Consider the following 25,811-nt stretch of genomic DNA (forward strand, 5'->3'; position numbering starts at 1 on the left):
TGACCTGTCCCCGTTTTTCGTTTTGAGAATCTGGTCACCCTATATTAGGGTGAGAGGAGGTCTGCCACTCTATCACAAGGATGATGTCATCAGTGATGTCATCAGTGATGTCATTTGAGATGTCATCAGTGATGTCATGAGTGATGTCACTGACCATGTCATGAGTGATGTAATATGTGACGTCATCAGCAGTGCATTGCGGGCGCGCGAGTTATAGTTAGCTGAACTAACTATAACGGGGGAATTTCAATGGTTTTGTACAAGTGAAAAGTCCAGCTAACTATAACACCCCTGAAACCTATGGTTTTTTCAGTGAATTTCTGAGGTTTTTTAAATGCTAATTCCTAACTATAACGTGCCTGAAACCTATGGTTTTTTCTGTGAATTTCAAAGGTTTTTTAAATGCTAATTTCTAACCATGCCTACAGAGATAGGACATGTGAAGAAAGAAGAAAAAATGCACAGAAAGAAAAAAAAGAAGTGCAGAAAGAAGCAACAGAAGTCCTCAAAGACGAAGAAAAGTGCAGGAAGAAGGATAACGTGCAGAAAGAACAAAAAGAAGAGCAGAAAGAAGCCTTGTTGCAAAATCATCCTGTACCCTCAACTTTTTCAGAAGGATACTGGTGGTAACTGAGTCTGACTAACCAGTCCTAGAGCCAGTGCTATGTTAAAAGACACTTAGAATACAGTGAAAACACCTACATACTCTAGGGAACATTATGTGTTGGGGTCCCCCTGTGATTAGCATGACCTCCTCTGTAAGCCCCTAGTATATAATAGTGCAGGGGGATTAAAACTACCTCTTAAAACAGGCCACAGGGCGTTTTTGCACACGTTAACTCAGGCCCCGTCCCCTCCCTTCACCACTGTGTAAACATGCCCTGTGTCCGTTTTTAGTTGGGAGATTAAGTTCATTTGAATCCTGAGGGTCCCTAGGGTCCAACTAGCCCACTAGGTACCTCCAGTAAGTGCCACAGAGCTGCGTTGCAGAGAGGTGTAAAAAGTGGCACGGCCTGGACCACTTCTCTGCAATGCAGCTCAGTGGCGCTTACTGGAAGCACTTGGTGGGCTAGTTAGCCCCCAGGGGCCCTCAGTATTGAAGGGAAATTATATCCCCAATTTAAAACGTGCCATAGTGCGTGTTTGCACACGTCACCTCAGGCCCTGTCCCCTCCCTTCACCACTGTGTAAACGCGCCCTGTGGCTGTTCTAAGTTCAGAGATTAAGTCCCTTTGAATCCTAAGGGTCCCTAGGGTCAAACTAGACCACTAGGTACCTCCAGTAAGCGCCACAGAGCTGCGTTGCAGAGAGGTGTAAAAAGGGGCTTAGCCTCAGAACACCTGTCTGCAGCGCAGCTCCCTGGCGCATACTGGAGATGCCTGTTGGGCTAGTTGGCCCTCAGGGACACTCAGTATTGAAGAGGAATTAATTCCCCAACTTACAATTCGCCAGGGGGTGCGTTTGCAGAGTGCTGCAAGGAGGGGGCGTGGCCTCCGGCACGATGCCAGTCTTTTATTTATTTAAATTTTTTAAGAAGGGGGGCTGTGTGGTTCCCCTTCTTATTCTAATGTATTGGCCCTGATGACCCCATCCCCCAGGGCCTGTCTCCTAATTATATTTTTTTGACCCCAATCCCCAGGGCCGGCCACTGTTTTTTATTATTTTAAAAAAATATATATTTATAGACACACCTAGGACATGCTGGACAAACCGTACGTACCTATCACCATGACGATTTGCGTGATATTCATTAAAAGGCGACAATGCATAAAATGAATCCACGTGGAATGTATTTACACCACTAGTGAAGCTCTGACATGCCTGATGCCCTACCGTGCCTAATCCCGGTAGACACCCTTGTTGTTTATTTATACAAACATGGGTAGCTATTGACGGGCACATTTAATACACATGCACACTAAGCCATTCAAAGGGGATTCGACAAAAATTCGACCAAAACTATGCAAGAAACCCCCCTCACGGTTAATAAAACACACATCCACTGCCGGATGTGTAATACTTTTTATTTTACTCTCTGGAAAGGGGACGTACATCACTTGAGAGTCACAGCGCGCTCCTGGCAGAGCCCAATGCTGTGTTACACCCACCATTGCCTGCTGAGTGACACAAACCTCTGTATTGTATTCCACTAGCTAGTGCATATGCTATGACACTCTCTAGCCCATGTGCACTGTAACACCACCCCGTGAATATGTCATGCCACACTTGTCTTTGCACGGGTTATATTGCCCCATCTAACGTGCCTTCCTTGATGCCTATGTTATAACGCACAGTGCTATGCCATACATATTACAATCTGGGATCCATATCTTTGTCCCAGTGCATATGCAACGTTACACTCCCCAGCACATATTTTATATTACAACTTTAGAGACTAGTTAGGTTACACAACACTGCCCTGTGCATATTACACTCCAAGGTGCATAACGCATAGCACGCGCTAGTGCCTGTGCTATCTCGCGCTCTCCAATGAATCTGTAATTGCGCACAATGTATTGCATATTATATTTCACGCCTGGTTCATCTGATATCACACTTTTTGGTGCATAGTTTATACCATACACTATATCTAGTTTTCATTTTCAATCGTGCTCTCAGGACTATGTTCTATATAACACTGTGTTCACCTACCCTTTTCACGGGCATTACATTTTGCGATAGGGGGTGGAGGGTCAGGGGGTGTTTCTGCCAAGTGAGCCCGGAGTCACAGTCACAAACATCCTCTTCTTCCTGAATAAAAGTGAGATTATGCTGCATATTTGTTCATATTTTAAGTAGTTCGCACAGACATACATTTTAAAAACAATTAAGTTCCTAATACCCGCCTTCTCTGAACAGTTAGCTTGCTGCCCCATCCACCTCCTCCCTATCCTCTGTTGTCTGAATCCATAGACTAGCCTCCCCCTCCTGCCATGCATGGTCTGATGTGCTGCCACTGCCCTCCATTTAGCATGATGTACCAGTCCACTCCTCCTGCCCTCCATTGCCCAATTCTATGGCCCATCATTGACCTCCTGCTTAGCCTCTGTGCTTAGCTTGCTGCCCCTATTCTCCTTCCCCCTGCCCTCCGATGTCTTTGTGCATGCCCCTGCTCCATCCTTTTTGCCCACTATGTTCCATGGACCTGCCACTCCTATCTACTCTGAGTGTTCTGTTGAGCTGCCACTCCCCTCCCACCTGCCTAGCATTGTCAGATGACTGTAACCTGTCCCTGCCACCTCCACCCTGCCTGTCCACATGCCCCTATCCCCTTCCTCCTGTCCTCCATGGTCCATTTTACTGCCACACCCTTCTGCCCTCCCTGATCTGTTGTGCTGCAACTGCTCCTCCTGCCTGCCCCGCGTAGTCTGTTGTGAGGCCCCTTCCCCTGAACTCTCTTGTCTGTGCCCTGGTCCTGACCCTCCCTTCTATCCTCCATGGTCCTTTGTGCATGCCCCTGCACCCTCCTTCTTGCCCATCATAGCCATTTTGCTGCCATAAACCCTCCCGCTTGCCATGCATGGTCTTCTGTGCTGCCATGGCCCCTCCCACCTTCCCTGTGTGGTCAGCTAGCTGCCCCTGACCCCCTCCCACCTTCCCTCCATGGTCTGTGTGTATGCCACCATAGTCTCATTGTTGCTCTCCATGGTGTGTCTTGTTTCTAGTGCCCATCCTGCCTGACCTCCATGGTCATCTTGCTGCTCCTGCCCTGCCACCTTGCCCCCAGCCCTCTGTTTCCATGTGCAGACCCCCTATTCCCTCCCTCCTGGTTTGTCTGTGCCATTGTAATGCCCCTGATCCGTCCCTCCTGCCCTTTATGGTCTGTTATGCTGCAGCTTTCTCTCCTGTCTGTCCATTATGGTCAGCTAGCTACCATTGCCTCTTTCCTTTGCCTCTTTCCCTTGCATGGTCCTGTCCCCTCCCTATTGCTTTCTATGGATTGTTGTGCTGCACTCCCGTCCCGCATGCGCTGTGTGGTGTATTGTGCTGCTGCAAACCCTGATGCCTGCCCTGTAGGGTCGGATTGGTGCACCTCTCCATGTCCCTTCTGTCCTCTGTTATCCGAGTCCATGTCCCTACCCCAATTCCTCCTGCCTACCATGATTCAATGTACCATACTTGCGAACATTTTGAACTTGGTAAGAGGGAGATTTTGAAAAAAACTGGGGTATTGATTTTCCCCTTTGAGTTACATTGAAAAAGAGGAGATTGTAGACAGGAGACAAATCAAATAAAGCCCATTTGAGCTTAAAAACATTGGACGTTTCCTGGCTGAAACGGGTCTGTTGGCATGTATGGTTGTACTACCACTGCCTCTTCCTTCTGCCCAAAATGGTCTATTATATTGCCACAGCCTCTCTTGCCGGTCCTGTATTGTTGGTTTGTTGCCCCTGCCCCCCTTTCCACTGCCCTCCATAGTCTGTTGTGCTGCCACTGCCCTTCCAGCCTGCCCAGTGTGGTCAAATTGTTGCCTCTGCACTCTCCTACCTGCCTTCAATTTCCAGAGTCCGTGCCCCTGACCTCTGCCTTTCAACAGTATCCCAAACCTGCGTGAGTCTCCCGATACTCTCTATTAGCAAAAGGAATCTTACCTTATTTCAGAATATTTTACTGTGTTTACTGTGATTTTAAAACTCGAATTTAATTGATTACTGTGCTGGTCATTGGGGGGGACAGAGCTGTGTTCAATGCTCTGAGCGCGTACACTTCTTGCCCCACTTCCGCATTACAGAAGCGCCAGGTCAGCATTCTAGTGGCTGGACCTAGGTGGCTCATTCTTCCCCATTCTGCATAAAAAGCGCGTGATGACGCGACCGCGCAGAATCTGACTAAGATCAGGAGGCGGACTACCTGCGTTTGTTTCCCGATACTCTCTATTAGCAAAACAAATCTTACCTTATTTTAGAATATTTTACTGTGTTTACTGTGATTTTAAAACTCGAATTGAATTGATTACTGTGCTGGTCATTGGGGGAACGGAGCTGTGTTCAATGCTCTGAGCGCGTACACTTCTTGCCCCACTTCCGCATTACAGAAGCGCCAGGTCAGCATTCTAGTGGCTGGACCTAGGTGGCTCATTCTTCCCCATTCTGCATAAAAAGCGCGTGATGACGCGACCGCGCAGAATCTGACTAAGATCAGGAGGCGGACCACCTGTGTGAGTCTCCCGATACTCTCTATTAGCAAAATGCAACTTACCTTATTTTAGAATATTTTACTGTGTTTACTGTGATTTTCAAACTCGAATTGAATTGATTACTGTGCTGGTCATTGGGGTGAACAGAGCTGTGTTCAATGCTCTGAGTGCGTACACTTCTTGCCACACTTCCGCATTACAGAAGCGCCAGGTCAGCATTCTAGTGGCTGGACCTAGGTGGCTCATTCTTCCCCATTCTGCATAAAAAGCTTGTGATGACGCGACCGCGCAGCGGACGCGCGCAGCAGGCGCGCCGCTGGCGCACCGAAGGCACGCACAAGGCGCGCCCGTCCACGCCCAACAGGGCCCCGGGGCCAGAACCCCTGCCTCTCTACCATCGGAGATGTACCACTACTCGTCTTTTCAGCTTAGACAGCTCAACAGAGCCCCTGACACCCTTTGTGTGCACTCTATTTCTCCTGATAAATTTTACAGATACTGTCCGAGATGTAACTCCACCCTTACAAGTATCCCACTAGAACCTTCTTCTTGCTCCGACCACTTCAGATTTCTATTACTAAACTGCAGATCCCTCCCAAAACACTCCACGGAGATTTCAATGCTCCTGACAGACCTAAATCCGGACGCCTTATTCCTGACCGAAACTTGGCTGAATTCCAGCTCGGAACCGGATATCATTCAAGCCCTCCCTCAAGGATTTACCATTCAAAGAGCAAACCGTTCAACAGGAAAAGATGGGGGTTAGCAATTATTTATAAAGATAATTACACCTGCCGCTTGCTCGGCAATCCTGTTACAGACTGTGAGAACGCTCACTTCATTATAGAATGCTCACCTCGCACATCTTTCTCCGGTATTCTTGTCTATCGTCCCCCTGGCCCGTTAGGTTCATTCCACCAGTCTATCTTAGAGGTTGCATCTAATCTTATTAGCTCTACATCCAACTTGACCGTACTTGGTGACTTCAACCTTCATTTTGATGTGAAATCGGCCACCAATGCAACCGAACTCTCCAAGGACTTTACAATGCTCCAACTTACCCCTAGAATTAATCTTACCACCCATGTGAAAGGCCACCTTCTAGACCAGGTTTTATCTAGTTTAGAAAACCTGCAGGGGTCAGATCCCTCGCCTCTTCCATGGACAGATCACTCATTGATTGATTTCACTTGGTTTCCACAAAATAGCAAAACTCCTTTACTCTCCTCCTGGACACAAGGTCGTCGCTGGTCCAAACTTCCTCTAGAGGAATGGATCCAAGTGCTGGAACAAACCAAACCTAAACCCAATCTATGCCCAACCACGGCAAACAATGTCTTTCACTATTGGATAGACCAATCATTGGACTTAGTCCTCCCCAAAACCAAACTCAAAAAAACAGAAGGTTCTCATAACTCTCCCTGGTTCACGCCCAATCTTCGAATCGTTAAACAACAATGCAAAATTAAGGAAAGACAGTGGAGGAAAGACTTCCTCCCGTCAAATAAAATTGAATATAGATTAACCATTCATAAGTACAAAGCCGAGATCAAAAAAGCTCAGTCTTCGTATTACGAAGACAGGATTCTAAAAGCTCAGAATTCATCAAGGGAAACCTTTGCCATAATTAATAAACTTCTTAAACTACCTGCCCCTCGTAGAATATCAGACCACACCGGACAACGTTGCAATAAATTGGCACAATTCTTTCATGACAAGGTCAGAGCAATCATTGAATCCCTTCCTCAGAAGGACACGGACCCAGAAATGCCTATCAAGCTGCCTTCTTCTAACACTGCGCCCTCTCTTGAGTCTTTTCCCCCTCTGTCTCTGGAAAATCTTCTGGCCCTTGTGGACTCCATAAAGAGTGGTTCCCCCAGGGACTCGGCCCCCTTGAATATTCTGAAACAGGCAATAGATACCCTAGCCCCCGTCATGCTCCAACTGATTAATACATCACTCAGCTCTGGAATGGTTCCTCCAAATTGGAAAAAAGCTATGGTTAGAGCCCTTCTAAAGAAGCCTAGCCTTGACCCCACCGACCTAGGCAATTACCGATCTATATCCCTTCTCCCTGCAATTAGCAAAATAACAGAAAAATTTGTCAACCTCACCCTATCTGATTTTCTTGAATCAAACAATCTCCTCCACCCTTCACAAACTGGATTCCGCCCCCATCAGAGCACAGAGTCCGCCCTACTAGCAGTCACCGAGGAATGTAAGAAAATCCTAGATGTAGGAGGATCTACAGCAATTATTCTCCTGGACCTAAGCGCGGCATTCGATACCGTAAACCATTCAACCCTTATCCAGCGCTTAAAGAAAATTGGTGTTACGGGAATAGTCCTACAATGGCTTCGCTCCTTCCTAGAAGGAAGATCTTTCCAGGTCTTTGAGGAAAATACTCTTTCCCGTCCGGTGCCTTTGCCCAGTGGGGTCCCCCAGGGCTCCTCACTTGGCCCGACTCTTTTTAATATTTACATGTCCCCCCTGGCCGACATTGTAGCCCCCTCAGGTATCCGCATAGTGACTTATGCAGATGATACTCAACTAGTGGTGGCTCTTAATCTTCTCGATCGATATGCTAATAAACTTCATTCTTGCCTGGGAGAAATCTCTAAATGGATGGATTTATCCCAGCTTAAACTAAACGAGGGAAAAACTGAGATTATGGTACTAGGGAACCCGAGCTGTTTCCAGTCACACCTTATGTGGCCCTCCGCCATGGGCCCCCCTCCCTCCCCCAAAACCGAGATCAAGAGTCTGGGTATTTGGTTGGACCAGGACCTGAGCTTCAGGATACAGGCCAGGAAAACTGCAGCCACCTGTTTTGGATTGTTAAGAATGGCTCGAAAAGATCTTCCTCTCCTGCCCCCCTCAGCAAAAAAAGTCATGGTACAATCCCTCATTCTCTCACGGCTGGACTATGGAAATGCTCTTTATCTGGGCTCCCCGGCATCTGCTATTTCCAAACTTCAACTAGTGCAGAACTGCGCTGCTAGAATACTTACAGGTTCCTCATCTAGACAATCAGCCAAGCCCTCAATCCAATCCCTCCACTGGCTCCCCGTGCAGGATCGCATCAAATTCAAATCTCTGTGCATTGTGCATAAAATATTACTTGGGACGGGCCCTCCCATTAACTCATCCCTTATCAGTCGCTATAAAGCTACGAGGGAACTAAGGTCTGATAATCTCCATCTGGTAAAAGTCCCCAGAATACAAAGAGCTAGAAGTGGAGGGTGGCTTTTTTCCTACAATGCCTCCAAGCTTTGGAATTCTCTTCCACTTCAACTTCGGACAATTGCCAATCATTTGGCCTTCCGAAAAAAACTAAAGACTCTGCTATTTCCTTAAGTTCATCTCCTGGTCCTTGATCATAATCATAGCGCTGGGACACTCCCGGGTAGCCATGCGCTCTACAAATGTCCTTTCATTTAATTTCATTCATTTCATTTAATTTCATGAACAACTAGATTGCTAACATTCTATATTTATTACTATAGTGTGGAACGCCTGACGTCATCTTGATGTAATCAAAACTGTAATACCTAGAGTATTTCCTTTAGAAATTACATATATGAGAGGGTCTTATTTGCATCAAAATTATGGTTAGTGCTCTAAAAAACTAAAATGAGGACATATTTTCTGAGTTTTCAAATAGCGACAAAGAACTTTTAAATTATTTGTAATCTTTATGTTTTTTTATCAAGTTGACCACTTGATTAAATGTTGCACCTTGGCGAGAGGATGTGGTGTTACTTCCAGAGCTGCAGACTTTGCAACTGGGGAACCAGGTTGGAGTTTCTGCTTCAGCTCAACATTCTGTGATTGTAGTCAAATCACTTAATCTCCCCATGTCTACAACCAAAATGAATTTGATCTTGTGTGATGTAACCAATGCTCATGTAAAGCATTCCAATACCTGACAAGTCTGCACTATATAAAACTGCAAATACACACAAAATAAGTGTTTTGCATGCTTCTGTCATTGGGCTACATGTGGGCTACATCTGGGTGATATTTGTGCTGCATTTAGGCTCTTTTGTGTCTGGTGGCCATCTTAGGAGATTTATTTTTTATGAAGTTTCCTAATTTCCTCATTTAGTGCAGTCTCCTCAGTAGGAAATGCTTTCAGTTTTTTACTTTGATTCCATCAAGAAGGTATTCAAATATGTCACACATTTGCCATAAATTCTGAATGTTAGCACTCTAGTTGCTCATAAGATCACTGTAGTAAAGCTACTGCTCACCACGGAAGTCTGCTGCTGGTATTAAAAGTGCATGTTTCAGTCTGCATATCAGAATTTTTTAATGAAATAGAAGAGGATTTGAGAAGTCACTCAAAATGTGCCCTAATTTTTCTTTCTTCAGCACTAATCATAACTTCTATGGCAAAATGAACCCCCTCATTGTGTTCCTTTTTAAATTAAATGTTTTAAGTGTTACCAGTTTATTCCAATCAAGATGGCTTCAGGTGTGCCATACTTTTGTCATAAGTAAGACAGTAAGCGCTCTAGTTGTTCTTAAGAACACTCTGGGACATTCTGTCATTAGGCTATACTTGGGCTACATCTGGGTGATATTTGGGCTACATTTGGGCTCTTTTGTCTCTGGTGGCCATCTTGGGAGATTTATTTGTTATGAAGTTTCCTAATTTCCTCATTTACTGCAGTCTCCTCAGTGGGAATACTTTCAGTTTTTTATTTTGGTTCCATCAAGAAGGCATTCAGATGTGTCACACATTTGCCATAAATTCTGAATGTTAGCACTCTAGTTGCTCATTAGATCACTGTAGTAAAACTACTGCTCACCAGGGAAGTCTACTGCTGTTATTCAAAGTGCATGTTTCAGTCTGCATGTCGGAATTTGTTTATGAAATAGAAGAGGATTTGAGAAGTCAAAATATGCCCTAATTTTTCTTTCTGCAGAACTAATCATAATTTCTATGGTAAAATGAACCCCCTCATTTTGTTCCTTTGTAAATTAAATGTTTTAAGTGTTACCACTTTATTCCAATCAAGATGGCTTCAGGTGTGCCATACTTTTGTCATAAGTAAGACTGTTAGCGCTTTAGTTGTTCGTTAGAACACTCTGGGACATTCTGTCATTGGGCTATACTTGGGCTACATCTGGGTGATATTTGGGCTACATTTGGGCTCTTTTGTCTTTGGTGGCCATCTTGGGAGATTTATTTGTTATGAAGTTTCCTAATTTCCTCATTTACTGCAGTCTCCTCAGTAGGAAACACTTTCAGTTTTTTACTTGGTTCCATCAAGAAGGCATTCAGATGTGTCACACATTTGCCATAATTTCTGAATGTTAGCACTCTGGTTGCTCATTAGATCACTGTAGTAAAGCTACTGCTCACCAGGGAAGTCTGCTGCTGGTATTCAAAGTTCATGTTCCAGTCTGCATGTCAGAATTTTTTTATGACATAGAAGAGGATTTGAGAAGTCAAAATGTGCCCTAATTTTTCTTTCTGCAGCACTAATCATAATTTCTATGGCAAAATGAATCCCCTCATTGTGTTCCTTTGTAAATTAAATGTTTTAAGTGTTACCACTTTATTCCATTCAAGATGGCTTCAGGTGTGCCATACTTTTGTCATAAGTAAGACTGTTAGCGCTCTAGTTGTTCCTTAGAACACTCTGGGACATTCTGTCATTGGGCTACATTTGGGTGATATTTGGGCTACATTTGGGCTCTTTTGTCTCTGGTGGCCATTTTGGGAGACTTATTTGTTATGATGTTTCCTAATTTCCTCATTTACTACAGTCTCCTCAGTGGGAAATACTTTCAGTTTTTTACTTTGATTCCAACAAGAAGGCATTCAGATGTGTCACACATTTGCCATAAATTCAGAATGTTAGCACTCTTTTTGCTCATTAGATCACTGTAGTAAAGCTACTGCCCACCAGGGAAAACTGCTGCTGCTATTGAAAGTGCATGTTTCAGTCGGCATGTCAGAATTTTTTAATGAAATAAAAGAGGATTTGAGAAGTCACTCAAAATGTGCGCTAATTTTTCTTTCTGCAGCACTAATCATACTTTCTATGGCAAAATGAACCCCCTCATTTTGTTCCTTTTTAAATTAAATGTTTTAAGGATTACCACTTTATTCCAACCAAGATGACTACAGGTGTGCCATACGTTTGTCATAAGTAGGACTGTTAGCGCTCTAGTTGTTCTTTAGAACACTCTGGGAAGCTGCAGTAGAACACAAAGGAATCAACTGACAGTCTCTGCCCTTGTTGGATGTACATGTTTTACTGAGAATGTCAGACTTCATTCTCACATGACTGAGAAAGATAATGTGAATTTACAGAAAATATGCTCTCAGTTAGCTTCTAGATCACCTTCCAAACCTCTGTGGGAAAATAGTTTTCTCTCAAACATGATTCATGATATCACAGCAGAAGGCTTTTTCACATGGTAAAATCACCTTAGAACACACCACAATTCCTAAAATGAGTATGGTACCATCAACAAATGATTTATAATGTAACTAAAGTCTTAAAACCTTCTATTAACTGCAAATGCTTTTTAATGAGGTGCTATCATGTATATTGGTGCCAAGATGTCTGCCAACACTTCTTGGATGAAGTGCTGACAACCAATCAGATCTCACGATGAGATGTGTGGTTAGGCTCCGCCCAGATATCTATGTGATTTACTTTTGATTTTTTCAGGAACTACTGAACGGATTTACACCATTTAAGCAAAAGGCACATGCCTGACCTGAGGACTACCTCTTTGCCAAATTTAAAGTAATTCTGTTCAGCCGTTCGGGCTGTACCTTCGACTAAAGGTCCATGGGAAAATGCATGGGGAAAATGCGTTTTGGGACCCCCTTTTTTCTCAGCCCCCGCTTGACGAATCACCCCACGACTTTCAGGGTAGGAGCTGAGCGGAGTACCCCATTAGTTTTGAAAATTTCACGAAGATAAGTCAACCGGCGCCAAAGTTATTCAAAATAGAATTTTCAGATTTCCTATGGGAACTCGGTCCTAACTATAACTATCTACTGGCGACCACCAGTAGATAATATATATATTCTTAAACTTTTTAGAAACACTCACAGGATGATGTCACTGCTGGGGGTCTTTAGGGGCCAAGTAGCCTACCTGATACTTCCAGTATGCAGCAGATAGTGGGATTGCTGACAGGTGGACACAGGCCAAGCCCCCTTTTCCACCACTCTGCAAACACTCTTGGTTGGAGGATGGAGTCCTATTGCCTCCTGAGGATCCCTGGGGGCCAACTAGCCCACCAGGTACCTCTAGTAAGTCCCATACAGCTGGATTGCTGAGAGTGGTCCAAGGCCACGCCCCCTTTCTCCACCACTCTCCAAAACCACCTCCTGGCACATTACTGGTTGTGGGATGAAGTCCACTTTACTCCTGAGGGACTTTGGGGGCCAAGAAGCCCTCCTGGTAACTCCTGTAAGTCCTACGCAGCAGAATTCCTGAGGGCTGGTCAGAGTCCCAGCACACTTTCTCTTCCTCTCTGCAAACTTGACTACTAGTTGAAGAAGCATTTGCAATGTAATAGGTTTCACATTTGCAAGAGTTAGAGCTTTTGGCATTGTAAATGTAAAAGTGTTTTTACTAATGCTTCTTGAAGTGGATTGGATGTAGGTTGTGTTTAGTGGAATTATGTGGTATGATGTGTAGTGAAATTATGTGGACTTTGACTTTGACTTTGAAGTCAATGGAAAGTATGTGGTATTTAGTGTATAGAAATTATGTAGAGCGGGATTATGTGTTATGGAGAGTAATTATGTGTTATGGTAGTCTGTCTTGCGGAGTGGTAACCTCAGGTTTTAGTCTTTCTCATTTCCATAGAAGCTAAATTATAAACTCTATGAGACAAAAAAAGAAGGAACCACCGAGGAGCACTTCTGGACCTAATTAGAAGTATGAGCAGGGCCACTGGATTTATTCGACTGTTTGGCTGCACCGACTTTTGCAAAATTATACATTTTCCGCATTTTCCACATAATCCATCATCTGCTGCATAATCTGCAGATTTGAATAAAAAAGACCTTGTTTCCAGCTCAAACGGCTCAACGTTACCAAAAATGCAGCGACAAGTGTTACAGCATGGTGGAGGGCCCTTTGCAAACCTAGAAGGGTCACCTGTTACTTTTTACAAAATGTGGGGATTAAATTGGTACTAATGGTGTGCTAACCACTCTTGCTTCTTTCTGCACCTCTCTTGCCTCTTCCTGCATTTCTATTGCTTCTTTCTGCACCTTTTCTTTCTTTTTCTGCACTTCTTTTGCCTCTTTCTGTGCCTCACTTGCTTCTTTCTGTACCCCTCTTGTCTCTTTCTGCACCCGTCTTCCCTCTTTCTGCACCTCTTTTGTCTCTTTCTGTACCCCTGTTCCCTCTTTATGCACCTCTGCTCCCTGTTTCTGAACTTTCTCTTGCCTCTTTCTGCACTTCTCTTGCCTCTTTCTGCACATCTGTTGTTATTTTCTGCACTTCTGTTGCCTATTTCGGCACCCCTCTTGCCTCTTTCTGCAACTATGCTGCTTCTTTCTGCAGTTCTCCTGCTTCGTTCTGCACCTCAGTTGCTTCTTTCTGGAACCCTCTTGCCTCTTTCTGCACCCTTCTTCCCTCTTTGTGCAACTCACTTGCCTCTTTCTACACCTCTCTTCCCTCTTTCTGCACCCCGTGTTGCCTCTTTGTGTACATCTGTTTCTTCGTTCTGCATTTCTCTAGCCTCTTTCTGTCCACCCATCTTGCCTCTTTCTGCACTTCTGTAGGTTCTTTTGCACTGCTCTTGCTTCTTTCTGCACCTCTCTTGTAAATTTCTGCTCCCCTATTCCCTCTATCTGCACCTTTATTGCCTGTTTCTGTACCTCTCTTGCCTCTTTTGGCACCTCTGTTGCTTCTTTCAGCACCTCTGTTACTTCTTTCTGCACTTCGCTTGCTTTTTTCTGCACCATTCTTTGTGCCTCTTGTGCACCTCTCCTGCCTCTTTCTGTACCTTCCTTGCTTCTTTCTTCACTTTTCTTCCTGTACCCCTCTTGCCTCTTTCTGTACCTCTGTTGGTTCTTTCTGCACTGATCTTGCTTCTTTCTGCACCTATGTTGTAAATTTCTGCGTGCCTCTTTCTGCACCCCTGTTCCCTCTTTCTGCACCTCTCTTGCCACTGTCTGCATACCTGTTCCCTCTTTCTACACCCCTTTTGCCTGTTTCTGCAACTCTCATGCCTCTTTCTGTAGTTCTCTTGCCTCCTTCTGAACTTCACTTGCCACTTTCTGCACTTCTCTTGCATTTTTTTGCACATTTCTTTCCTTCTTCTGCACATCTCATGCCTCTTTCTACACCTCTCTTGTCTCTTTCTGCACATCTCTTGGTTCTTTCTGCTCTGCTCTTGCCTTTTTCTGCACCTCTCTTGCTTTTTTCTGCACTTCTCCCTCCACTTTCTGCACCCCTCTTGTCTCTTTATGCACCTCTGTTGCACTTCTTATGCCTCTTTTTACCTCTCTTGCTCTCTTCTTCATACCTGTTCCATCTTTCTGCACCCCTTTTGCCTGTTTCTGCAACTCTCTTGCCTCTTTCTGCAGTTTTCTTGTTTCTTTCTGCACCTCACTTGCCTCTTTCTGCATTTTACTTGCTTCTTTCTGCACCCTTTTCCCCTTTTTCTGCACATCTCTTACCTCTTTCTCTACCTCTCTTGCCTCTTTCTGCACATCCCTTGGTTCTTTCTACACTGCTCTTGCCTCTTTCTGTACCTCTTTTGCTTCTTTCTGCACTTCTCTCTCCTCTTTCTGTACCCCTCATGCCTCTTTCTGCACCTCTGTCTCTTCTTTGTGCACTTCTTTTGCCTCTCTCTGCACCTCTATTGCTTCTTTCTACACCCCTGTTGTCTCTTTCTGCACTTGTCTTCCCTCTTTCTACACCTCTCTTGCCTCTTTATGCACCTGACTGGCTATTTCTGCACTTCTCTTGCTTCGTTCTACACTTCTGTTGCTTTTTACATCAATTCTCCTTCCTCTTTCTGCACTTCTCTCGCTTGTTTCTGAACCTCTCTTGTGTCTCTCTTCACCTATGTTGCCTCTTTCTGCACCTCACTGGCTTATTTCTGCACCCCTCTTGCCTCTTTCTGCACCCCTCTTCCCTCTTTCTGTACCTCTCTTGCCTCTTTCTGCACTCCTGTTCCATCGTTCTGTACCTTTCCTGCCTGTTTCTGCATCTCTCTTGCCTCTTTCTGTACCTCTGTTTCTTCTTTCTGCACTTCTCGTGTCTCTTTCTGCACCCTTTGTGGCTCTTTCAGCGACTCTGTTGCTTCTTTCTGCACTTCTCTTCCTTCTGTCTGCACCACTCCTACCTTTTTCTTCACCCCACTTGCCCCTTTGTGCACCTCTGTTGGTTGTTTCTGCACTGCTCTTGCTTCTTTCTGCACCTCACTTGCCTGTTTCTGCACTTCTCTTGCTTCTTTCTACACCTCTGTTGCTTCTTTCAGCAATTCTCTTGCCTCTTTCTGAACTTCTCTTGCTTGTTTCTGCACCTCTCTTGTGTCTTTCTGCACCTCTATTGCCTCTTTCTGCACCTCACTTTCTTCCTTCTGCACCCCTCTTGCCTCTTTTTGCACCCCTCTTTTCTCTTTCCTCACCCCTTTTCCCTGCACATTCCCTGCCTGTTTCTGCACTTCTCTTGCCTCTTTCTGTACCTCTGTTGCTTCTTTCAGCAATTCTCTTGCCTCTTTCTGCACTTCTCTTGCTTGCTTTTACAATTCTCGCATACCTTTCTGCACCTCTGATGCCTCTTTCTGCACCTCACTTGCCTCTTTCTGCACCCCTCTTCTCTATTTCTGCACCTCTCTTGCTTATTCCTGCACTTCTCTTGCTTCTTTTTGCACTGTTCTTGCTTCTTTCTGCACCTCTCTTGCACATTTCTGTACCCCTCTTACCTCTTTTTGCATCCCTGTTCCCTCTTTCTGTACCTTTCCTGCCTGTTTCTGCACCTTTCTTGCCTCTTTCGGCACCTCTGTTGCTTTTTTCTGCACTTCTCTCACCGTTTTCTGCAGTTCTCTTGCCTCTTTCTGCACCTATATTGCTTCTTTCTGCACTTTTTTTTGCCTCTTTCTGTACCCCTCTTGCCTATTTCTGTATCTCTGTTGGTCCTTTCTGCACTGTTCTTGCTTCTTTCTGCACCTCTGACTTAGAGGTAGTTTTAATCCCCCTGCCCTATTATGTACTAGGGCCTTACAGGGGAGGCCGTGCCAATCACAGTGGTACCCCAATCCATAGTGTATGTAGGTGTTTTCACTGTATTCTAAGTGTCTTTTATCATAGCACTGGCTCTGGGCCCGGTTAGTCAGAGTCAGTTACCACCAGTACCAGTCAGTAAAATGTTGGGGTCACAGTATGGCTTTGCAACAAGGCCTCTTTCTGCACCGCTGTTGGTTCTTTCTGCATATCTATTGCTTCTTTCTGCACCTTCCTTCATCTTTCTGGATTTCTGTTGCCTCTTTCTGCATTTCTCTTACTTCTTTCTGCAGCGTTTTTCCTCTTTCTGCACATGTCCTATCTCTGTAAGCATAGTTAGAAATTAGCTTTTAAAAAACCTTAGATATCACCAATGATGTCATCAGTGATGTCACTGACCATGTCATGAGTGATGTAATATGTGACGTCATCAGCAGTGCATTGCGGGGGCACGAGTTATAGTTACCTCAACTAACTATAACAGCCAAATTTCTCCTGTGGTTTTTTCAGTGAATTTCAAAGGTTTTTTAAATACTAATTTCTAACTATAACGTCCCTGAAACCTAGTGTTTTTACAGTTAAAAAAATAAATATACATATTCACTGAAAAAAACATAGGTTTCAGGGGTGAGATAGTTAGCTGGACATTTCCCTCATACAAAACCCTAGAAATTCCCCTGTTATAGTTAGTTCAGTTGTCTGAGCATCTGTATGGGTGCCTGAGTGTTTGTGTGGGTAGGGTGTGTGTGACTCTGTGACTAGATGTGTGAGTGGGTGATTCAGTGGGTGCATGTTTTTAAGAGTGCATCTGTGATGGACTGTATGGTTGGGTGAGTGTATGTATGGGTGTGTTAGTGATTGAATGTATATCTCAGTTGTACATGTGTCAGTAACTACATATGTGAAACGCAGTGTATATGTGTGTAAGAGTATATAACTATCTATATGTGAGAGTGTGTGCTTTTGGGAGTGGCTGTATGCACCATACTGCAAGGATATCTGTGTCATGTGCTGTTTTTCTGCAGGAAGAAACAGAATTTGTTAGTATTTTTATGAGTAAGTGAATTTGAGTGTTTTTAACTGTATAATAGGTGAGTAAATTTTACTGTGATTAATTATTTGCATGACTGACTAGATGTATCAGTACCTCAATGGATGATTGGCGGTGTGTGAGTGTCTATATAGGTGTATAAATGCACAGAGTGACTGTAAGTATGAGTGACTGTACAGGTGGGTGAGTGGAGATGTATGTAGACCTAAAAGTCAATGAGTGGGTGAGTAGTTAATGGTATTGGAGTATCTATGGTTGTCAAAATGGCCGTCTGAAATTTTGAGTCGGTGTATCAAAGGTTATATTAGGGTGTGAGAAGATGCACTAATTTATCACATGGATGACGTCATCAGTGATGTCATCAGTGATGTAATTTGAGATGTCACCAGTGATGTCATGAGTGATGTCACTGACCATGTCATGAGTGATGTAATATGTGACGTCATAAGCAGTGCATTGCGGGGGCGCGAGTTATAGTTAGCTGAACTAACTATAACAGGGGAATTTCTAGGGTTTTGTATGAGGGAAATGTCCAGCTAACTATAACACCCCTGAAACCTATGGTTTTTTCTGTGAATTTCTAAGGTTTTTTAAATGCCAATTCCTAACTATAACGCCCCTGAAACCTTTGGTTTTTTCAGTGAATTTCAAAGGTTTTTTAAATGCCAATTCCTAACTATAATGTGCATGAAACCTATGGTTTTTTCAGTGAATTTCAAAGGTTTTTTAAATGCTAATTCCTATCTATAACTTATCTCTGAAGATATCATGAAAAGCATTCTTTTTAAAAAGTAGGGTGCACATTAGTTTTGTGGAAAAGCATCTTTGTGATTGGTTAAGAAAAAGCAGTTTCAACGTGGAGTACATATCATAGGATAAAATTTGCTCAGATCAGCCACACCTGCTACTTGCATTTGGAAGGCACTATTCGAACTTAAAACAATCGTCAACTTTTAACCTGCATGTGTCGTTAAATGTTCAAGAAAATGTTACAAAAAAATATCATAAAGTTTTAAAAAATTGATGAACTTTTCACCTGCACGTATTGTAGAATGTTCTAGAAAGTGTGTTGATAGAATACGTTGCACTTCTGACTTCTATGTGTTGTTGAATATTTAAAAAAACGGTTCATATGGAAAATTAAAAAGAAACCAATAGAGAAGTTTTGAAACCTAAAAGAATCAAGGAAATATTCTAGTTTATTCTTTACATGTATTTATGTGTGCAGCAACAAAATTATAGACACAACAGCACTAGGAAGAGGAAGAAGCAGGGAGTGGGGGAGGGGGGAGATGGGCAGAATGGCACACATGCACAATTAAGTACAACACACATATAGACTAACAATGACCAAAATGAAACACACCAACAAGGAGCACAAGTCACACAACCTGCCAACATCACACCACTGAACGAGCATAGAAGTGAAAACCACGCTGCATTCATACAGGATGTGTACAAAGGCCAGTCGTTCGTGTTGTGGGATGTCTGCGACCGTGGTAATCATGGATGAGATACCCAGCATGTGGCACATGGTCGAGTTCACTGTGTGTTATGTTGCCAAACAGCTGCTCCTCCCTCCCACGAGCCCCCACATTTTTGTACGGTGAGCTGTTGTATCTCGTGCACTCGTACAGCACGCCATTGTAATGCCTATTTGCGCATGTCCTGCTACAATCCAACAACAACATCACAGTGCCGTTTGGAGGTGGTGCATGCCACTTTACAACATCGACTGCTGTGGCTCTTGTAACAGGCCACACCAGAACACAGAGACACACTTACCGCACTTCCTGTACACGGACATGTCCGAGACACCCCGTTCCCCTTGCCGGCACACCCCTGCACTGACCTGTAAATCCCAGACCAGCACACGCCAGTTGTGCATGCAGGAGGATGCGTACGTAGCTACACATCCAGGCTCACTGCCAACGCTGAGGTGACAGCACACTATGATGTTGCAGGGCTCGTGCCTATCATGATAAGACAATGACCACAGGGACACACTTACTAAGATGTGGGTTTGAGGGGAATTGGCGGTCCTGGAGTTGTTGAGATGAGTCTTCTGGCCCTCATGGGTATCCCTGTATCATGCTCATTGACTCTATGGCACCTGTGGGTGTTCTGGTGTGGCTCTTGGCTGTGTTCCCTTTCATGGTGCAGGTAGTTGTCCTGCTTCACACCAGCAGAAAGCAGGTGTAAAATCCCTGGTGCTAACGTGTTTTATGGCCGGAATTTGTTTCGCATTGCAATTGGTGTGAAAGTTGTGATGTGATTTTTTTTGTGTGCACAACAATATACGAACTGAGCAGTGTATCTCGTCAAGATCCACCACCTGACGCACTTTTCCCAATCAATATAAATATAATGAGATTTCTTAATAAATTTCGTGTGTACACTGTAAGTGCAGCCAATACCTCAGTGCAATACAATACAGGATTTTAGTATTTAGAATAAATCGCAAAGGTGCACCTCATGTCTTTTTGCACGGGAACGGCTACTCTCCATTTCATTATCAGCACTTTAACGGAAGTAAAGTTGAGATAAATCTAACACACTATTCAGAAGTTGGTGCAAACTGCAGATATCACTAGTATTCCAGCGATAAGTGCCCCAAAATTTAACACCATGGTGGACTCCATCAAATAACAGTAATAAGAACAAGAAAGAGTCACACAGCAGTTAAGAGAACAACCAAAAACATTATTAAGTTTTTTTTTCAAACTTTAATTTTTATAATAATAAATATATAAATGATAAACTATTTTCAAACTTTATTTTTTTATTAACATAAATATAAACAATAAACTAATAAACAAAATGTAACAACAATAATACAAAACAACAAAGCGGAACACTCCTGTGGGAACCACGGATGTCGACGACAGACCTGGAAAATCAGAAAGATTGTTAAAAAAAAAACAGCATGGTATTCTCAACAAAATACCACAAGAAACAAATCACAGATATATAAAATGTACACAGCTATCAAAATTTTATAAGTTTAACTTATAAAAACTGTAAATGTTGCCGCTTTAAAATATTTACCGAATCTGAGGAAATGTTTTTGCAGAAGGCACCACGCCCACAACGTTTTTCTTCAGTGGTGAAGACATTTTTTACTTTTTCCAAGGGGCAAACAAAGACCAATGCCACCTTCTTCATTCACAAGATTTGCCAAAGAGTTCTGTTACGAGGGGATCCTAACAAAAAATACTCATGTGGCACAGCAAGTATGATGAAACACCTAAGGACCCTTCATCCAAACAATCTTTCACGAGAAGAGTGCAAACAGATGAGAAACACTCCTGTTCCGTATCTGTAAAAAAGAATCACAAATAAATGTATATTAATAACTTTCAAATTTATACTATTCCATTACTGTACAAACACATTTTATATAAAAACTGACTAAGAAACTATAGCCCTGAACCACAAGTGTGACGATCGCTAAAACACTGCATGCATAGTGCATACTACTTTAAAGCAGTTCATGCCCTAAAGCCTACCTCGCTAAAAGACTACATGCTAACTGACTAAATGATTACAGTACTATAAGGAGACACACTGGATGAGTGACAGGGTGTTTGCTAGAAGAGTATGAATATTAACTAGGGAATTGAAGGTGTGAAACACAACTGTGTAGGTGATTAGAGGAATGCATCAATACTGCATAGGTATTTAAAGCAGTCCATGTGCTAAGGCCTGGCTCACTGCATGACTACTTGGGTACTGACTGAATGATTAGAGTACAGCAAGGAGAGTGCCTAGGTGAATATATAAGTGCTAGGCTTTTCGCACAGGGAATGGATTAGTACTTGGTACTGAATGAGTCACTAGAGGAGTGCAAAGGCAGTCACAAGTGCTGGACTGTATGGATACTGACTAGGAAATTGAAAGTGTGAAAGACAAGTGTCTAGGTGGTTAGAAGACTGCATGCATAGTGCATAGGGGTTTGACGCAGTCCATGTGCTAAGGCCTGGCTCTGTGCATGAATACTTAGGCAGTGACTGAATCATTAGAGTACTGGAAAGAGAGTGTCTTGGTGAATTTATAAGTGTTTGGGTTTTGCACAGTGAATGGATTAGTACATGCTGTTGAATGGGTCTCTAGAGGACTGCAAAGGAAGTGACAGGATATTTCCTGGAAGTTTATGGATACTGACTAGGGAATTGAAGGTGTAAAAGACAAGTGTATGGTATGTTAGAACACTACATGCATACTGCATAGACATTTGAAGCACTCTATTTGGTACTTAGAAACTGACTAAATAATCAGACTACTTCTAGGACAGTGCTTAGGTAAAACTTTTACATTTTCAGTTCTGCCACAGTGAACAGAATAGTACATGGTACTGCACCTTAGTGTCAAACCCTGACTCATTTTATCAATGCATAAGCAAAGACTAGCTTCTGATGCTACTAAAACTTGACAACATGAGAGGTTTTAAATTAGTTATCTGTCAGCAAATACACGATGTTACCAAATGCTTCTCTCACAGTGGTTCTCAAATGCACACAGACTCACAGTGTGATTATAGACAACAACCATATAGGAGTTTACCAAAAATCATTCACTACTGTGGAAGTGGTAAGCGAACTGCACACAATCTTCATATTTCAGGACTGCACTTTTATGTCAAAGCCTGACTCATATAATCAAAGCATAAGCAAAGACTGGCTTCTAATGCTACTAAAACTTCACAACATGACCGGTTTTAAAACAGGTATATGTCAGCAAATACACAATGTTACCAAATGCTTCTCTCACAATCCTTACCCAAATGCACACAGACTCACAGTGTGATTCTAGACAAGCACCACTATCCCTATGAGTTTACCCAAACTCATTCACTACAGTGCAAGTGGTAAGGGAACTGCACACAATCTACATATTTCACAACTGCAATTTACTGTCAATGCCTGACTCATATAATGAAAGCATAAGCCATAACTGTCTTCGATTGCTACTAAAACTTGACAACATGACATGTTTTACAACACTTATCTGTCAGCAAATACACGATGTTACCAAACACTTCTCTCACAGTGGTTCCCAAATGCACACAGACTCACAGTGTGATTCTAGACAAACAACACTATCCCTAGGAGTTTACCAAAACTCATTCACTACAGTGGAAGTGGTAAAGGAACTGCACACAATCTACATATTTCAAGACTACACTTTAATGTCAATGCCTGACTAATTTAATCAACGCATAAGCAAAGAATGGCTTCTAATGCTACTAAAACTTGATAACATGACCGGTTTTCAAAAAGTTATCTGTCAGTAAATACACGATGTTACCAAATGCTTCTGTCACAATCCTTACCCAAATGCACACAGACTCACAGTGTGATTTTAGACAATCAAGACTATCCTAGGACTTTACCAAAACTCATTCACTACTGTGGAAGGGGTAAGGGGGCTGCACACAATCTAGGGGCCCGATTCACAGAACTAACTTAGGACAAAATCCTAAACTTACTACCATTTTGGTATTCACAGAAGGCACTTACTCATTTTGGTATTCACAGAAGGCACTTACTCATTTCGGTATTCACAGAAGTTAGGAGTCCTAACTTTAGGACTCCTAAATGCCTTCTGTGAATACCGAAAGTCTTAAAATTAGGATTTTTCTCAGTTTAGTAGTAGTATAGTTAGGACTCCTAACTTTAGGACTCCTAAATGCCTTCTGTGAATACCGAAAGTCTTAAAATTAGGATTTTTCTCAATTTAGTAGTCCTAAATTTAGGACTCCTAACTTTAGGACTCCTAAATGCCTTCTGTGAATACCGAAAGCCTTAAAATTAGGATTTTTCTCAGTTTAGTAGTTGTAAAGTTAGGAGTCCTAACCTTAGGACTCCTAAACTGAGAAAAATCCTAATTTTAAGGCTTTCGGTATTCACAGAAGGCATTTAGGAGTCCTAAAGTTAGGAGTCCTAACTTTACTACTACTAAACTGAGAAAAATCCTAATTTTAAGGCTTTCGGTATTCACAGAAGGCATTTAGGAGTCCTAAACTTAGGAGTCCTAAACTTAGGACTACTAAATTCAGAAAAATCCTAATTTTAAGACTTTCGGTATTCACAGAAGGCATTTAGGAGTCCTAAAGTTAGGAATCCTAACTATACTACTACTAAACTGAGAAAAATCCTAATTTTAAGACTTTCGGTATTCACAGAAGGCATTTAGGAGTCCTAAAGTTAGGACTCCTAACTTCTGTGAATACCGAAATGAATAAGTGCCTTCTGTGAATACCAAAATGAGTAAGTGCCTTCTGTGAATACTAAAATGGTAGTAAGCTTAGGGTTTTGTCTTAAGTTAGTTCTGTGAATCGGGCCCTACATATTTAAGTACAGCACATCAGTGTCAAGGCATGACTCATTTAATCAACATATAAGCAAAGACTGGATTCTAATGCTACTAAAACTTCACAACATGACAGATTTTAAAACAGTTATCTGTCAGCATATACATGATGTTACCAAATGATTCTCTCACACTGATCTCAAATACATACTAACTCACAGTGTGATTCTAGACAAGCACCACTATCCCTATGAGTTTACCAAAACTCATTCACTACTCTGGAAGAGTTAATGGTACTGCACACAATCTACATATTTAAGTACACCACATCAGTGTCAAAGCATGACTCATTTAATCAACGCATAAGCAAAGTCTGGATTCTAATCCTACTAAAACTTGACAACATGACATGTTTTACAACACTTATCTGTCAGCAAATACACGATGTTACCAAACACTTCTCTCACAGTGGTTCCCAAATGCACACAGACTCACAGTGTGATTCTAGACAAACAACACTATCCCTAGGAGTTTACCAAAACTCGTTCACTACAGTGGAAGTGGTAAAGGAACTGCACACAATCTACATATTTCACGACTACACTTTAATCTCAATGCCTGACTAATTTAATCAACACATAAGCAAAGACTGGCTTCTAATGCTACTAAAACTTGACAACATGACAGGTTTTAAAACAGTTATCTGTCAGTAAATACACGATGTTACCAAATGCTTCTCTCACAATCCTTACCCAAATGCACACAGACTCACAGTGTGATTTTTGACAATCAACACTATCCTAGGACTTTACCAAAACGTATTCACTATTGTGGAAGGGGTAAGGGGACTGCACACAATCTACATATTTAAGTACAACACATCAGTGTCAAGGCATGACTCATTTAATCAACATATAAGCAAAGACTGGATTCTAATGCTACTAAAACTTCACAACATGACAGATTTTAAAACAGTTATCTGGCAGCAAATACATGATGTTACCAAATGATTCTCTCACACTGATCCCAAATACACACTAACTCACAGTGTGATTCTAGACAAGCACCACTATCCCTATGAGTTTACCAAAACTCATTCACTACAGTGCAAGTGATAAGGGAACTGCACACAATCTACATATTTCAGGACTGCACTTTTGTGTCAAAGCCTGACTCATTTAATCAAAGCATAAACAAAGACTGGCTTCTAATGCTAGTAAAACTTGACACCATGACCGGTTTTAAAACAGTTATCTGTCAGCAAATACACGATATTACCAAATGCTTCTCTCACAATCCTTACCCAAATGCACACAGACTCACAGTGTGATTTTAGACAATCAACACTATCCTAGGAGTTTACCAAAACTCATTCACTAGTCTAGAAGAGTTAATGGTACTGAACACAATCTACATATTTAAGTATAGCACATCAGTGTCAAAGCATGACTCATTTAATCAACGCATAACCAAAGACTGGATTCTAATGCTACTAAAACTTCACAACATGACAGGTGTTAAAAAAGTTATCTGTAAGCAAATACATGATATCACCAAATGCTTCTATCACACTGATCCCAAATACACACTAACTCACACTGTGATTCTAGACATGCACCACTATCCCTAGGAGTTTACCAAAACTCATTCACTACAGTGCAACTGGTAAGGGAACTGCACACAATCTACATATTTCAGGACTGCGCTTTTCTGTCAAAGCCTGGCTCATTTAATCAAATCATAAGCCATACCTGTCTTCTAATGCTACTAAACCTTCAAAACATGACAAGTTAAAACAGTTATCTGTCAGCAAATACACGATGTTACCAAATGCTTCTCTCACAGTGGTACCGAAATGCACACAGACTCACTGTGTGATTCTAGACAAACAACACTATCCCTTGCACTATACCAAAACACATTTCTTCATCTAGAAGTAGTACTACATTTTAGTATAGAAACATAACATAACTCATTTCACAAATTCAGAAACAATGACTGGTTTCTAATTCTACCAAAATATAAAAACTGCACAGTTATCTGTTTACAAACACATGAAAAACACAAATGCTTATCACAGAATGGTT

Source organism: Triturus cristatus, chromosome 5_2 (genome assembly GCF_964204655.1).
Source record: "Triturus cristatus chromosome 5_2, aTriCri1.1, whole genome shotgun sequence".
NCBI classification, from domain to species: Eukaryota; Metazoa; Chordata; class Amphibia; order Caudata; family Salamandridae; genus Triturus; species Triturus cristatus.